Consider the following 18681-nt stretch of genomic DNA (forward strand, 5'->3'; position numbering starts at 1 on the left):
AGTAATTTGTTCTATTTCGAACCAATGTTTATCTATTTCCTTACGCAGTCTACACATGTCTAACTGAAAGCTACTGATCCGTGTTCGCTCCCGATTTGGTGGTTCACGTAGTATATTATCATCTTTAACCCCATCGTCCATCTAGACAATTTGATCATATGCCCCCTCGCTCTACGTAAGAGAACCCCAAATTCAGGTAATATAATAGCACGTAGTCTTACTTATACAACACACGCACACTCAACTAGTACAGTAATATTTAAAGATCAAATTCTAACCGATATGAAACGAGTTCTTTATACTTGCACCAAATTAAGTGGCACAAGGAACAGCACTGACCAACCCAGGAGCCGGTGCATGCCTAGTACTTGCCAACAGTGCGTAAAAGAGACGTGACCGATCACCCAAGCGGCTAACGAGCCGATCAGTGGTGAAGAGGATAAAAGTAAAAGTAAAGAGACGTGACCGATCACCCAAGCGGCTAACGAGCCGATCAGTGGTGAAGAGGATAAAAGTAAAAGTAACACAAACACCGTTATGTGAAAGCGCCTAAAATACACTAATTCTAGAATATTCACATGAAAACAATATATGAATACAGGATAACGAGAAATGTGGAGTTAGGCGGGTAGGAGCAACAGCTGGGAAACGGAGGACAGGAGGTATGTCTTACCTGTTGGTGGGTAGCGTGAAAACTGAGGCGCCGGGGCCTTGGCCCTTGTGGTGAGCGGCTGAGCGCCTGAGCGGAGATCCTCCACCGGGCGGCATTACGTCACCTTGTTTTTTCTCCAGGGTGAACAACGAGAAAGATCACGTCATCATGTTTTCTTTCTTTAGACTGACAAGGATCAAGGTCTATAAACCCTTTGACCATGACCTTGACAGGGATGACCTCAGTTATAACCAACTGTAAAGCTTTAAATTCAATGCTCAAAACCAATCTTATGTAAATTTACGGTAATCCTACTAAATGATTTGAAATTTTAAGCGTTTGATCAAGATATCGATTATAACCAGTAGGCCTACATTGTTACTGTAGTTGGTGTTACGAAACTTGCAGATACTTAACAATAACACTGACAAGTATCAGTAGCTTCATTAATATTGGAAAGGAAAGGGGGGTGGGTTAACAGTGTTGGTGCATTCGTGTTTAGCAGTTCTATCCCTTAAGAGTCGCTGATATCAAACTCGGCACAATTAATTACATGGAATAGTAGGCGACTTACAGAAAAACATCAACTTAAGATTTTTATTGATTATCTTTCCCAGGCAGTGGGACGTCTTGGGCCAGCCCCAGGACGTCAGGGCGGGAAATCCAGCCCAGCGAGGCCATTATTACCATCTACAGTTATATAACTGTTTCATTTTACTTTTGATAGGTGTGGTGCCTTGAAAATATAATCAAACTGAAATATATTATTTCGATGCAAACACATTTTTTAATATTTTACTTCAGTGAAATGGCAGAATATACAGTAGTACAGTCCAATGAAAAGCTGAACCAGAACTCGTGTGGAGAGAACGACGCCTGAGGTGTGAACGGTGGCCTTCACTAGGAGACATGACAATTGACAAAACTACGCAGTAATTGGCAAAATATGATATTTCATGAGAATTTATTTTATTTGTATACTACTGCAGTGTCGTGACTTTTTTCACACTTATATAATTCCATCTCAAACAGGAAGACAAAAGTGCGAACCTCTACGGTAGGAGTCAAGCGGTGAGTTAAAGAAAATAAAAAATGTTACATCAGCATTTTAAATATTTCCCTAAATCTTAATTAAATTTGAATAACCAGAAACATTTCCTAAGAATGTAAGATAAGACAAGATATCAAATGATGTTCTTTTCATTTTTCAAGTAAATGAACATTGGATATAACGAATACATAATAACCTGTACTAAGATATTGATAACTTTTTCGTTAGTGTTTACATGTGAGTCACTTAACATGAACGTACCTCAACACTCATTGTGTAAAGCTCCAAGCAGTGACCATTACTAAGTGAATAATTAATAAAAAAAACCGGATTTACTGTTGACACCTTATAAGTAAGATTATAGCGATCTTGGATTTGGTATATTTCAGTTCACATTACTCCACATTGTAAGACTCATCTAAAGTATGCCAATCAGATCCGGTGTCCTCCCGTCTCAGAAAACACATATATTATTAAAATAATGACCAACATGAATTTGCATAACAGTCCACGTAGTTTGGTTTATCTCCATCACATCAACAAAGAGAGGTAACTTTTTACTTTAGGACAAGAGTCCCAAGGGGTTGACCAATATGGTTTTTCAGTGTATTTTGGTGTTTTAGACGAATTTGACCTTCAGTTTTGGCGGAAATTGCTTGTTTTAACCCTCCTCAACAATAATGGAGGAGAGCCTAAAAATCGGAGTTTTTGAGTGGGGGAGAAAACGAGTCATCTGACCTAACAAAACCTAACCTAACTCCTAGCCAAGGGCTCCCCCGGACCCCAGGTAGGCCTAGCTTAAGCTAACCTAAATGTTTCAGTAGTTGAAATCTTTGGGGCACGCCATGTACGAAAGTACAATACCTTAAGTTAGAAGTGGAAGGACCAGGGATACGTAAGAATTGGATAGAATGATCGTCTTTCTCGTAAAACTCGGCAAGAAACTTAAAATAATCCTAGGAATACAAAAGACAACCAACCTCCACCACGGTCATTGTAAAACTGGTCAATGAAATTATCCAGGCTGCTTCCTTTGAAAAAAAATGTGATTGGTAAAAAAAAAAATCGCGTGAAGATATCTATACCTCATTGGTCACGACTGGATGACGTCAGTCAACATTTCGCATGCGTGATGCGCATATAACATTTACTCATACTAAAAACTACTTAAAATCAATTAAATTCAATTGTGTCACTATTATCCATTTCCGCCATGTATATATGGGATTGAAAATGCTCAGAATAGCGAGATATAAATGTTTCAGTAGTTTATAACTTTTGGGGGAGTTATGTCCGAAAGTAAAATAATAGGCTACCCAAAGGGAAATTCTAGCGATTTGCTCTGCTTCACCTTTTCTCTCTAAGTCTACATAATACATAATGGCTTAAAGATAGCCTGTCCAGCAAATATTACATGTTGTTTTAGGTATTTCCTGTTGATCACAGTCCGTTCCCATAACATTATCATTCCGCCCTCTTTAAATTGAATTTTAACCTAACAAGGCCTACATATCTACACGTTTTCCTCTTGAAATCAAGTGGTACGATAAAGACAAATGAAATAACAGGAAGTGGTGACACTCCATGTTTGATCAGATGACTTGACAGAGCGATAGTAACCTATTTAATCCCGTTAAAGCGAGACACCAGTGAATATGATGGGTATTTTTGCATTTGTGCACTCAACTTTCCTACCCCAAATCTATTATCATATTCGAAAAAGAGGTCTTAATATAAGGTCATTTTCTTCTGTTACATTACCTTCGCAAACATATAATAACGGAGATATCGCTTCCAAAATCTTTCTCTATTTTCTTCCATTAATCTTCCGCCATTATCGCCTACCTCACCTCCCATACTGCGTGTCTCCATGCGTTCTCGTACATGTCACACAGCCAATCAAAAGCATATTTTTTTTTGCCACCAATTAAAATGATTTGTGGTTTAATTTGTGGTATTTTTTGGCCATATCAAATTCGATTTTTATTTTGGGTCAATTCGAAATTCAAATTAATTTCCAACCATGGAAGTCTGCAACGGGTGTCACTTCAATTACAGTTCATTGCTCGTTTTAGGGGAAAAAAAACGAACAAGCTACATCATTTTTTCTATCTCACGGTGTTCTCCCGACCACAGTAAAGTGTGCTAAGTGTAAGAACAAATGTAAATATCGTCAAGACCAACATATGTAGCATTATGGTAACTTGTCCCTTATCCCCACGACAAAGAAGAGACGTTGGTGTTCGTCAGTGGTGGGCACGGTTCCGCTAACCGCTAATTAGAGAAGCTAACTTTTTCGTTAGCGGATTAGCATTTTCGCTAACTTTGGAAACCATTAGCGGACCAATTAGCTTCCGATAAATTTAGTTCCTCTAACTTTAAGTCCTCTAACAAAATTTATACATACTGTATTTGTTTCTGTCTGTTGTAAGTGTGTGATGCTGCGACGCATGTCTCCAACAGCCAGTCAGACACGCTTGGATCACTGCGTGTTAGTACTGTAAAGTTTAGAGTTTTCTGTTTATTTACATGACTAAGACCAACAATAAGTTATATAAAAATGTACTGGTATAATAACTAAGACCAACAATAAGTTATATAAAAATGCACTGGTATAATGTGTATGTGGTTGGTATTGTATATTTACATGAATAAGGCCGATAGGTTGTATGAGAATGCAAATCAATTATTTGTGAAATTGTGTACAGTGTACACCTTGAATAAGTTGATCATCATCTGATCTTGGCATGATGCTATTTGCTACCTATGCTATACAGTACTATAGTTTTTGGATTCGTTTAATACTTTGTAGTGGACGTCTCCCCTACAAACTGCGTAGCTGCCACCACCTGCTACCGCCTCCCTAGCAACCAACCAGATGTTACCGTTGCTTAGCAACGAAACTAGTCACCGGCAACTTTCTGGGGTTTCCCAACATGATTCATAGATGACTGGCGGCTGCTGCTGGGTATATAAGCTCTGTCTCTCCATTGAGATTCATTCTGACCATTCTTCTACAACAAGCAACACCTCCTCCTCCGCCGCTGCCTGGCAGCCCTCGCATCTCCTCGCCTGCCTGGCGGTCCTCGCTCCCGCCAGCGAGCATGGCGACCCACCAGCTGTCCTTCTCTGAGCTTCCTCACCAACCAACTCTCATTCTGCCCATCTTCTTGAACAAGCAACACCTCCTCCTCCGCCGCTGCCTGGCTCCATTCGCTTCTCCTCGCCTGCCTGGCGGTCCTCGCTCCCGCCAGCGAGCATGGCGACCCACCAGCTGTCCTTCCCTGAGCTTCCTCACCAACCAACTCTCATTCTGCCCATCTTCCTGAACAAGCAACACCTCCTCCAGCAAGCTCCACGCTGTTAACATTTATTCAACCAGGAGGCCAGCAACAGGCAACATCTTCTCTAACGAAGCTCCTGCACATCTACCTCCTTCAACACGCTACTCACCGAACGTCTTCTACTGAGCAGCTCCCCACCACACGGCATCTCCGGCACCAGACTGTCTATAATATAACTTATATTATACAAGAAAACCACATTAGAGTTTCCTTCCATCCTGAGTGCTAGACAACATTAATATATCGATACCCCTACAAATGGTGACTCCCGGAGATTAGCACTCACACAGGATGGAGGAGACACTGATCATGCTCCCAGTCTTCAAGCAGACACCGGCTCCTCTTCCTGCCCCACGCACCACATTCTGACGACCCCAGCACACCCGTCCTGCCTCAGACGCCGACCCCGGCCCAGCAATAACCCCTGACGCGGCCTCTGTTCCTGACCCAGACCCACACACACCCTCTTTTCTCCCTCAGGTACTCCCTGCTAATGTCCTGCACCCTGCTGCTGTCGTGGACCCAGCTGCTGTCACGAGCCCTAAGCTGCTGCTGCTGACGCACTTCTGCTGCTGCAGCAGACCCAGGCCCAGCCCACTGCACCCAGGCCCACACACACCCCAGCAGGCGCATCTGACGACCCTGTACCTGTCGTGAGGGAAGCACACCATCATCGCCTCCACACACCCTTTTTCTCCCTTCTCCCACAGATAGTGTGTATCTAGACAGTTGTATTTCAGCGATCGGCTCATCACGCCATCGCCGTTGTCTCACATGAGGCATGCACCGCCCGGTCTGCCTCACATGTGCTAAGCAACTCTACAAACAACAAGTCTCCTACACCGCCTGGAGGGAAGGGGGAGTATTGTAGTGGACGTCTCCCCTACAAACTGCGTAGCTGCCACCACCTGCTACCGCCTCCCTAGCAACCAACCAGATGTTACCGTTGCTTAGCAACGAAACTAGTCACCGGCAACTTTCTGGGTTTTCCCAACATGATTCATAGAGGACTGGCGGCTGTTCCTGGGTATATAAGCTCTGTCTCTCCATTGAGATTCATTCTGACCATTCTTCTACAACAAGCAACACCTCCTCCTCCGCCGCTGCCTGGCAGCCCTCGCATCTCCTTGCCTGCCTGGCGGTCCTCGCTCCCGCCAGCGAGCATGGCGACCCACCAGCTGTCCTTCTCTGAGCTTCCTCACCAACCAACTCTCATTCTGCCCATCTTCTTGAACAAGCAACACCTCCTCCTCCGCCGCTGCCTGGCAGCCCTCGCATCTCCTCGCCTGCCTGGCGGTCCTCGCTCCCGCCAGCGAGCATGGCGACCCACCAGCTGTCCTTCCCTGAGCTTCCTCAACCAACCAACTCTCATTCTGCCCATCTTCCTGAACAAGCAACACCTCCTCCAGCAAGCTCCACGCTGTTAACATTTATTCAACCAGGAGGCCAGCAACAGGCAACATCTTCTCTAACGAAGCTCCTGCACATCTACCTCCTTCAACACGCTACTCACCGAACGTCTTCTACTGAGCAGCTCCCCACCACACTGCATCTCCGGCACCAGACTGTCTATAATATAACTTATATTATACAAGAAAACCACATTAGAGTTTCCTTCCATCCTGAGTGCTAGACAACATTAATATCTCGATACCCCTACAACTTTCTGTCTTTTCGTACAGTAAATAAAGATTATAAAGTGTATGTTGAAACTTGAATCTAAATTAATGTTTAATTTCATTTGATTATTTGTGTACACCTTGATCATTATCTGATCTTGGCGTGCTATACCTTTTTGGAAAGCTCTATGTCTAAGCTACAAGACAACATATGAAAATTTCAGCTCTCTAGGTCTGTTTTTAAGGGTTTTAGAGCCCTCCCCGAAAAAAACCGAAGCTTAATCCATATAATAAAAGTAAGCGGTTAGCGTTAGCTTCCGCTAAATTTTTTAGCTGTTTAGCGGTTTAGCGTTAGCGAAGTTAACTTTTTAGTTAGCGGATTAGCGGCTAGCGAAGCTAACTTTTCGTTTAGCTGTGCCCACCACTGGTGTTCGTACATCATCAGTGATCACAAAGGAACTAAGGTAAGACATAAGTGATTCCATCATATGGTGAGAGTTAGTTAGGTTAGGTTAGGTTATGTTAGGTCAGGTCTGGTTTATGTTTTTCTAGTGTTTTTTTGTGTATTTTGTATTCGCTTAGCCATAATTTTTGTCGGAAAACGCCCCACCCAAGACTCCCGATAACTAAAAAAACGGGCAATTTCAAACGGAAGTGAAGGTCAGAACCAAGCGAAACACACAAAAATACACTAGTAAACTTTCTAACAGAATTGTGTGCACTAATGCAAATTTACCATATAATGCTTGTGATATTTTCAGGATAAAATGGCCTTAATGACAAGGTTATAATCTCTGCTTGATAAAAAGATGAAAAAAGGAGCTTGAAAAGTCGCCACACCTCTAAACATAAGCATCAGATAGATGTATACTAGCTAAAAAAAGGCAACACAAGTGTACCTCGACTAGACCTGACTCACAATGATGCTGTACGCAGATATCAACAGTGGGCCAAGGTTGGTGGGCCAGGAGTGATTCATAATAATGCACCTAAAGCTACGATCACACTAGAGTTTTACATCCACTAAATCCACGATAGTATTTCATCCACAGGCCATAAGTCAGCGGTACGATCCTCACACCGGGGAAAGGAACCGTTGTCCAGGCACCCAGCTCGCACGGCTAGTTTGAGCTCAGTTGGAGAGCAGAATGGATTTATATGTTTCTATGGCACCATTAACCACTTTAGTGAGATGTCTGGTCCTGTTGAAAAAGCCCAAGACGAAAAAGAAATGATTGTGGGTACGCGATTGGTTGGCAAGAATAGAAGATAAAAGTGTTTACCATAATTTAGCACAGGAAATGCGACTGGAAGACACCCAGTCATTCTACAATTTCCGGTAATATTGCATTAAACAGCAACCACAGAATTCCAGAAATTCACTACACTCAATCGATAGATTTTTGTTTTCTATGATAATTTTCTTATATTACACTTCCTTTGCAAAATTGATAATAAGGAAGTTATTGAATTTTAAAAAGAATAAAATCAGAGCACCTGTTGCCACTACGCTGTTGCTCAAATTGTGTGTTCATAAGTTCGCATGCATGGGAGGGAGGGTATTGAGTTGCGCACTCGCGGAAGGGGGGGTGGCGGCATCCAACCAAATCCAATGAAAAATCGCAACATTTGATTTAACCAATTAGAGTTCGATATTCTGCGTGAGTGGTAGGATGCGGGACATTTTTAATCAGTTGCAACATTGAGCCATTATGTGCTGGGTGCGATTTCGATTACTGTATTTGGAAGTTTATTGTATTATTTCATTCTAAAAATAAGGAACTTTTGAAAACAGAGGAACCCACGACTTGCTCTGGTCTCTGCCTCAGACACCGACCCTGACGCAGAGTAAAGTAAGAAATACTGCAACGGCTATTTATATTCGCGTGGAGGCTGACTTCACTACGCTTGGTTATTACAGAGCGTTTGGGGGCCCAGGAGTCCTGGGTCAGAGCCCCCAGCTAGGGGGTTAGGTAATGTTTAGTTTGGTTATATTGTATAAGTTAACAAACATAGAGTACACCGGGAATTCAGAACATGCAATTGATAGAACTATTATGAGGGGGGAGGGAGCTAAATCCAAAACTGCAGATGGTGATGCCACTCATATCTAAGAAGGATACTCACTTGAGGAAGTCAGTTTCTCTGGGTGAACGATTGTCTGACACTCTTCGCTACCTTGGCACAGGTTAGTACTACAAGTACATGGGTTTACCTAGTATATTGGCATAGGGGAGCTTTCTGATATTGGATAACTCTGATTGACATTTTTTCTTTGGCGAATATGGAAGACTTCACAGCCGCTCCCCCCCCCTCTTCTTAGTAACAGTAAGTTTGCCCACAGCAGGTGTTAAGTTATGCCAGGTTAAGGTTATGTTAAATTTTGCAGAAACCGTTCACACCAGGGGAGTCGAGTTGATTCGAGTCACGCCAAGTCGATTTGAATCGATTCATGAATACGGCCAGACCCATTTTTTCATCAGTCATCATGAGTCTGTTGTGGTGTATCTCTCAATTACCTATAAGATTATTTTTTTCAAGATATTGTCTCATAATAATTTGTCAATATTATTCTTCAAATATTTCTTTACCTGTCAATAATATGTTTCAAATCAAATACAACCCTTACCTTAAAAATATGGCTATTCTTTCTTCAATTCCAATGGCACATCTGTAGTTTGTTTCCATTTTCTTTACAGATATTCCTGTCATATAAACCAGCCTCCTTAAGTTTTCCATTGTTATTCTGAAGAAATGGTAGAATTTGTCTGGGTGATTTAGCAAGTCTGGAAACAAATGACTAAAAGCACCCAAATCTGGTCATTTGGTGTCGAGTTCCTGCAGCCATACTCGGTTCCTCTTCCTCCTTCGCCGCCAAATCCACAACAGTATGTAAGGCTGCGAGAGAATGTGTGTCCATACCGCTTGACATCTGGCAGGATATTGACAAATGTGACTCTTGATTCTTTCTATGTGAAATAAAACAAGTCAAATGACTCTGATGACTCGAATCGACTCGTTTGGTGTAAACGCAGCTTTATGGTCCGCGGACATAAGGCGTTTTTTATGCACAGAATAGCTTGTGGGTTTACAGGAGATGTTTCTCCTCCATCCTGTGTGAGTGTGAATCTCCGGGGGTCACCAATTGTGGGGTTATGAGATATTTCTCCTCCATCCTGTGTGAGTGCGAATCTCCGGGGGTCACCTTTTATGGGGTTATGTGATGTTTGGTTCACACTCAGGATGGGATGGAGAAAGGAAACTCACAATGTGCTCTCTGTATACATGTTGTATTGGATGTACAATGCAGCTTGGTGCTGGAAAGGCAGCATGGTCACAACAGAATAGCTTGTGGTCGTTTACATGCTTTGGCTCACTCCGGAGGTCCTTAATAGTTGTGTCATGTAAGTTGACCTGAATCTCGCGGGGTCGGTCAGCCAGCATTTGTGGAGGAATCCACTACAAGCTAACGCATTAGATACGCTGCTTCTGATTTGTGCGCAGGGCCCAAGCAGGGTCCAAGCAGCACAAATAGCTAACAACCAATCAGCGATTTCTCCCGGTGACGTGGATATGGCGAGGCATTTAAGGCAATAAAAAACCGGTAGTATATTGGATCTAAAACAAAGCGTTTTATGGGGTTATGTGATGTTTGGCACTTCATAAAGGAAACTCACAATGTGCTCTCTGTATACATGTTGTATTGGATGTACAATGCAGCTTGGTGCTGGAAAGGCAGGGTACAGTCAACCCTCACTTTACGCGGTTAATTCAACCCACAGGGTACCGCAGAAAGTGAGAAACGCGTAAAGTGAACAACAGAACATAAGGGATTAATTCCAATAGAGACTGGCCCGACCCCCAAACTCCACTTTTTCAGACACAATACCTACGTTGTAGTGAAAATTACATCTTAATTTTATGATGGTATGCACACACAATTAATAGTTAAGAGAAATATCAATAACATTAGGTTTTTTAACACTTACATTAGTAGAAAAGATGGCTGGGCACACGGGGATGGGCGGTTGGTTCCGAGGCAGAGGGCAGATTATTGGCCCTCACCTGTATCACTTGTATCAATTGTATCACTATCCACCACAAAGGCTTGCAGGGCCTCTTTGTCAAACCCCTCAAAGTCCATATAAGTCCATATCCTCACTATAATTATCACTATCACTGACTTGGGCCGGCTGTGGTGGGTGGCGGGTGAAGAACTCGGTAATGTTTCGATGACTGGGCGACCTTGTGCGCACCATGCTCGCGCCGCTTACACAGCATGGCGGATGGCGGGAGAGGGAGGGAGAGATGGTGGGAGGTTTGGATCCAAAAATGGCGCGGCTTGCCAGCCGCTCTCCGCGTAAAGGGGTACACGCACCGCGGAATGTGAGCATTCCTGTTTCGGCAGGGTACCGCGTAAACGTGGAAACGCGGAATGTGGGACAAAGTAAAGTGAGGGTTGACTGTATATATATATACTGTGTATATATATATACTGTGTATATATATATATATATATAGTGATCCTTAGGTTAACGAGCGCTTTGGTTAATGAGATTTCGGTTAACGAGTTACCTTCCATAAGATTCTTAACTTCGGTTAACGAGCAATCCCTCGATTATTGAGTTTTTTACGAGCCGACCTCAACATGTTTTCACTTGCATTTGGCGGTCCACCAGCTGTAGTATTAGTCCGCCAATACAGTAATCGGTTTTAAGGCTTAAATTCCTTACTATTTTAGTCAATATCAAGAAGTTTATACTATTCAATAATTTTAAAAGTTTAATATTAAATTTTTTGTCATTTTAACAATTATTGAACTTAATTGAAGATAAGGAAACTAGTTTCATGCGTGCCATCCAGCCTGGCAACACACCAAACAGGCGCCAGTCTCTCTGTCCTTTCAGTGTAGGTAACATCTTGCTTGAGACTTTCTTCAACTAAATGCTTTTTTGTCTGTGTTTGCAAGCAAATTATTGGTCATTTTGAAATTTATTTTACATATTGACAATATATAATGCAGTGCAGTGTTGATTTAAAGAAAGTAATCTTGAATTACACCAAGAGAACTAAAATTTTATGGGTGAAATGGCACCATGGGGTGACTTCTCTTCCACCCCAATGCCTTCTCTTCTCCCTTCTCCTCCACCCCCATTCTAATTCCCGTCATCATCATCATCTAGGAGCCTTCTACATACACACCTCAAAGTATGTGTACTTTTCTACCTTTTTTCATTGAATTTAGGCAATTTTCGGTGAGCTGGAACCAATTACCCAAAAACCCATTGAAACAATGGTTTCGGTTAACGAGCAACCTGCTGGAACGGATTGTGCTCGTTAACCGAGGGACCACTGTGTGTGTGTGTGTGTGTGTGTGTGTGTGTGTGTGTGTGTGTGTGTGTGTGTGTGTGTGTGTGTGTGTGTGTATATACAGTATACATATTTATTACACAGTCATCAGAGAATCGTGTGTGTGTGTGTATGAGAAAACAAAGGGTATAGCATTGAAAATCTGACTTGTTGAAAAAAAATTTACTAACTTTATATCACATCATTAAAAAAAAAGTTATGGAGCCCAGTATTCTATGATGACACAATCAGGAAGCCCAGTGTTCTGTGATGACACAACCAGGGAGCCCAGTGTTCTGTGATGACACAACCAGGGAGCCCAGTGTTCTGTGATGACACAACCAGGGAGCCCAGGGTTCTGTGATAACCTAACTAGGGAGTTCAGGGTTCTGTGATAACAAACTAGGGAGCCTAGCATTCTATGATGACACAATCAGGAAGCCCAGTGTTCTGTGATGACACAACCAGGGAACCCAGTGTTCTGTGATAACACAACTAGGGTGCCCAGGGTTCTGCAATGACACAACCAGGGAGCCCAGTGTTACTTGGTGACAAAGATATAGCACCTTCATCCACGCTGCCAAATTAAGGCAACTGCTGATACTGCAATTCTGCACATTGACACCACAGCCTTTCTAGGACACTCTAGTCAGGAAGACCAACTTATAAACTACATCACCTGTAAACAAATCTTATTCATTGTAAAATCTGCAAGTGCACAATTTGGTATGGGACACTTGCAGTCTCTTCATACTCCATACCCTCAACTGTGTGAGGCATAGCCTGCACCGCTTGCACAGTTTGGCCTGCAGACAAGCCATCCACCTGCACGTATTGTACAGGCTGCATTTCAGTTACCTGGCCATCCACCACAGCATCTACTAATTGACCTTCCACTAGGCGCCCTTCCACCACAGGCACCAAAGTGGCCTCCCCTGGGGCCTGTGGCACAGCTCCTGCCACACTCATGACTGTGACAGCTGGTGGACGAGGCCGAATGGTGGCAGCAGGTACCGGAGTGTTTACTGTTGCCAGGTAGGGGCCAGATGGTGCAGCCATAGCTGGGGTGCTAGTTACATAAGAAGGGATGGGTGCAGTGGATACTGGTGCCTCTGGTGTCACAGTGGTGTTGGTTACAATCTCAGCTGTTCCCACACCTGTGCTCTCACGGTGTTGATGACGAATGTGGCTCATCAGAGTGTTAGGCCGAGGGAATCTGGCACCACAATGTGGGCACTTGTGTGGTTTTTCACCCGTGTGTGAACGTTTATGGTAGGTCAGATCTCCTTGTTTCAGAAAGGTTTTCAGGCATTGGTCACATTTATAAGGGCGCTCATTGCGGTGAGACCGAAGATGAAGCTTCAGCTCACTGGGATATGGGTATGCTTTACCACAAAGGTGGCAGAGATTTGTATAAGAGCAACGGTCAGTGTGGTGACGCTTAATGTGGTAAGATAGTCTACCAGAAGAAAAAAACACTTGTGGGCAGAGTTTACATTGTAAACGAACCACGTGTGTGTGGATCTCATTGATATGCACATTGAGAGAATCCACAGTCTTAAGTCGTGCATTACAGAATTCACAGGCAAAGCCTTGCTGTCTCCGGTGGTATCGCAGGTGGTCAGTGAGAGCTTTGCGGGATGCTAGTGTCCTGGCACACACAGGGCAGGTGTGGGATCTGGCGCTTTCATTAGGATGTGCTCGTCGCATATGCCTTTCTAAACTTACTCTGGACTTGCATTTTATATCACATATGTAACATTCATTCTTTTGGCCTGTGGCTGATGTGACAACGTCACTTTTCCGTCTATGAGTGCAAGTGTGATGATCACGAGCATGAGAAGAGGGAAAGGCAAGGGTACAGGCTAGACAAACCCAGGGGTAATGTTCTGGGTGCTGCAGATAGCGGTGGCGGGCCAGCCTTGATGCTGTGGCCACAACTTTATTGCACACATCACACTTCACTGGCTGACTGCTGCTCTCCTCTCCCTCCATTTTCTCCTCTTTCAAAGATTCTTCACTTTTAAGGAAGGCCTGAAGGAGGTGGGGATGCTTGTGTTTAACATGAATTTTCATGGCATACAATGTTTTCAGACGAATGGCACACACTGGACACTCATTCTCTCCGTACAGATGGATCTTGGCATGGTCCTGAAGGTCTCCATTTACAGACTCACCACACTTTGTACACACAGTATTTCCTAAAGTTGATACTGACATGGATTTAGTAATGTCTGCAATTCTTTGTTTTGGAGTATCCACAGAGTGAACAAGACGTTGGTGGCGTGCAAGATTGGGTGAGCACGTGTAGGAGCACTCACACTGGGGACACTTGAAAGCTCCTGCCACATGCGTTAAGACATGTTCTACGTGTTCCATTTTAGAATTAGACTTTACCCCACACCCACACAGCAAATCATCTAGTTTGAGTTCAGTGTTGAGTTTGTCTGGGTGTGGGATGTTGATGGATGTGTCAGAGTAGGATTGCTGCTGCTGGATGTGAGGAGAGGCATTGTCCTCTGCCCCAGCGACACCACCCTCACCTTCCTTATCAACTTTCACTGTAACCTGCACCTCCTCGGCCATTATCATCTTTTCTGGCGGCTCAGCCAGGTTCTGTGGAGAAAGACTTGTATATAATACTGACTGCAATCCTTAGTACAAACCTGGAAAATATGTTGATACAATGGATTTAACTTATCACATACATCAAAAATTTACTCAGACAGAAGTACAATTCTCGAATTTTCACGTCAAACTTAAGGAAGAGGAGGATGGAGGAGAAAGAGAAAACAGAAGAGGAGAAACAACAGGTTGGACCTCGCTAATCCCAGATGCTTGGGACCAGACCGGTTCAGGATTAGTGAAAATTCTGAACCATTGAAGCCGAGGTTAAAAAATGGCCAAAACAATGGATAAAATGTACAGTATTATTACTGGTACTAATACAACTAACATCAGCATAAATCTAAACCAGGCGTACTGGACCTCTTTATGACAAAGTGTTAGTGCTATGGCACACATTTACTGTACACTGGACCCTCGCCTTGCGTGCAGTCACTATATGCGAATTCGCATATATGTGCAGAACTAAACAAAAAATTTAGTTTAAATACTCTGTAATATTCAATGCCATAATATCCTGACCAATGGGGTTAGTTATGCTACAGACTTTTCCCTATGAAAAAGCCATAGTTTTGAGCAACATATTACTGCACTCACTTTGTACTCAAATGTACTACCCGGTAAGCTAAAGGACTAAAATATTTGTCTCTTGTGCAAATAATAAGATGTTTATACAGGTTGTACCTCTCCAGTCCGGCAACCTCGGGACCTGACCGGTGCCGGACCATGGAAATTCACCCTTTTCCTGGATAGATAGTGACTTGTGCTTAAGCTTGGAAGCACTAGCACCACTTTCTCTCCTTCATGGTCTCTTTGAAGACATATTGAAGGGTTAAATGTCGTACAGTAGCTTCTCAAATTTTGCGAGATTTTAATTCGACGTTTTCTATTTGAACACACAAAAAAAAAACACATTTAAAAATTTGGACGGCGGAAATTCGAATTTCGACGGGTTTGAACGGCCCACCAACATTCAGACAACGTGCACAATCATGTAAACAGCGTCATTTCTCTTATGTACAAAAGATTCATTATTGTTTATTACTGAAAGTCTTTTTGATTGAATTAATGTTTGTGTGTGCAAAATGAGCAATACAATTCATTAATAATACGTAGAATATTAAAACACGAGGAAATGAGACAGCATTGTTTTCGTTGATTACAAAACCAGTGACTGACTGGTTCTACATATAAAACTGAAGAAAATAAGGCCTTGGTTGTAGCTGTAGTAAAATTAATATGGTTGTTTTAAGTACAGTAATGTTATTTAATGTTAATAAATGGAACAATAGAAGTAGCTAACGATAATGGTAAAGAAAAAAGAGAGATCGCGTATGTAAGTGCGCACACGTGAAAGCATATCGTCATTACTTTACATAAGAATATGAAAGCAACACTTCTTTACTGTTCATATATATTTTAATTAATGTTTCTGAATTTGTTTTTTATTGAATTAATGTTTGTGTGTGCAAAATTAACAATACAATTTATTAATAATACGTGGAATATTAAAACACACGAGGAGACGAGACGGCTGCCGGCATTGTTTTTGTTAAAGCTTACAAAACCAGTGACTGATTGGTTCTACATATAAAACTGAAGAAAATAAGACCCTGATTGTAGCTGTAGTAAAATTAATGTAAAAAAATTAATATGGTTGTTTGAAGTACCTGTAATGTTATTTAATGTTAATAAATGGAACAATATAAGTACAGTGAGTTCTGCTATAACGCGTGTTTTGATAACGCGAATTTGCTCTCACGCGATTTATGAATTAGGAACGATATTTGTATAACGCGAACGCTTGTTTGCTACAACGCGATTTTTGCTTACTATTTCTCCAATTTTGTGGTATTAACTGTGAATATGGGAAAGAAGAATATCAACAAGAAGCGTTCTGGTGATAGAATTCCCGTTGATGATCGTAAAAGAAAGGATATAACACTTGAAGAGAAGCTCAATTTTATCAACCTCAAAATCACCCTTCTCCCCCATCAAGTAAAGTGTTACATTTACTGTATGATTTCATTATTAGATATGAATGTAACATTTATTTAGACTGTGCTATCCTTTGTGTTAGGCTAACTACTAAATTTTTTCGATTTCGAGTAATCTGCACCTAACCCTATTTTCTCCATAAGCCCTGTTATTTCTATTACGCGATTTTCTATAACACGATATTTTACAAGAACACAATTATCGCGTTATAGCAGAACTACCTGTAGCTAACCGTTAATGGTAAAAAAAAAGTGAGACTGCGCGTATGTAAGTGCGCACATGTGAAAACATATCGTCATTACTCTACATAAGAATATGAAAGCAACACTTATTTACTGCTCATATATATTGAAGGGTTAAATGTTGTACTCTGTATAGACAAGCAGAGAGAGAGAGAGAGAGCAGCCAAACTGCCGGATATAAACAAACCTTAATTTCCCGCGGCTTTGTTGTTTTTGTTTTTTTACGGGGATTAGCCCACCTGGGCATAGGTCACTGACCCACATTGGGGCCTGAGGGGCAAAAATTTAATACTCCTGTAATAATAATAATACCGGTAATAATAATTCAGATAAAAAAAAAAAAAAACTGCCTATCTACCTATTGGACAAACTAAAATCGTTCCGGACCACAGAATGCCGGACTAGAGAGGTTCAGCCTGTAATCAAATTAATCACTATCTTACAAGGATTCCAGCAATGCAAGTTATATTCTACTAAGTCAAGTCAGTGAAACTTTTTAAGAGAAAAACTTTAAGCCCAAAGCCACCTTCACCCTCTAAAATTGTTATGGCATTTCTGGCTGGGAGGAGGGGCAGGTGAGGTGTCAGCTAGGAAGGGAGATTTTTGGCTTGCAAAATGGAATAAATTATTTAAGCCAGAGCAATTTCATCCATAATAAATGTTCTTAGTTAACTTCAATGTACTGTATGTAGAGGCCCTTCATAATGTGAAACCCTATGCTGTAGCTTACATAGCTTGTGTCTAAATCCAGCTTTGACAATAATAGTAGTAGCTTAGTAATAGAATACAGGCAGTCCCCGACTTACAACGGGGTTAGGTACCCAAATCCAGGTCGTAAGTCGAATTGGTCGTAAGTCGAAAATGCGAAAATAATACATAGAAAATCTTAAATGGGTGTCTCTTTTTCTTCTCAGCACCACAAAACTCTCACTTTTAAGCTTGCCAGCCATTTTAAAGGGAATTACAAAAAAAATGTTTGTCAGTACACAACGCAATCACTAACGTCTGGGCTTCAAATACGTAATTTAAAAAAAAATTTGGTACGGCTGCGGCGGTCGTATGTCCGGGTGGTCGTAAGTCGAGGAGTAGCTGTACACTAAAAGTACCGTATTTTATGGCACATATTTAGGAAAATACTTTTGTGTGTACCGTATTTTCCTCCTGTAGCCAATGGTTTCTTAAAACAATATACAGTGACCCCTCGTTTAACGAACGCCTCGGTTAACGAAATTTCGGTTAACGAACTGCCTTCCATAAGGATCTTCAATTCAGTTAACGAACAAAAATTCGGTTAACGAATTTCTTACGAACCGACCTCAACATGTTTTCGCTTGCACTGGCCGGGCAACCAGCTTTAGTATCAGTCCGCCAATACATTAATCGGTTCTAGGGCTTAAATTCCTTACTATTTTAGTAAATATCAAGAAGTTTATACTATTCAATAATTTTAAAAGTTTAATATTCAATTTTTTAGTCATTTTAACAATTATTGAACATAATTGAAGGTAAAGTGACTAGTTTAATGCGCGGCATCCAGCCTCTTAACACAGCAAACAGGCGTTAGTCTCTCTCTGTTTTCACTGGAGGTAACATCTTGCTTGAGACTCTCTTCAACTAAATGCTTTTTTTCTGTGTTTCCAAGCAAATTATTGGTCATTTTGAAATATATTTTACATATTGACAATATATAATGCAGTGCAGTGTTGATTTAAAGAAAATAATCTTGAAATACACCAAGAGAACTAAAATTTTATGGGTGAAATGGTGCCATGGGGTGACTTCTCTTCCACCCCAATGCCTT

The 18681-nt window shown here is 41.8% G+C and overlaps 1 pseudogene; it reads right to left on the reverse strand.

Moving 5' to 3' along the window:
* LOC121871026 overlaps nucleotides 1-18681 on the reverse strand; it is a 111814-nt pseudogene that overhangs the window by 11843 nt on the left and 81290 nt on the right.

Source organism: Homarus americanus, unplaced genomic scaffold, assembly GCF_018991925.1.
Source record: "Homarus americanus isolate GMGI-L3 unplaced genomic scaffold, GMGI_Hamer_2.0 scaffold52512, whole genome shotgun sequence".
NCBI classification, from domain to species: Eukaryota; Metazoa; Arthropoda; class Malacostraca; order Decapoda; family Nephropidae; genus Homarus; species Homarus americanus.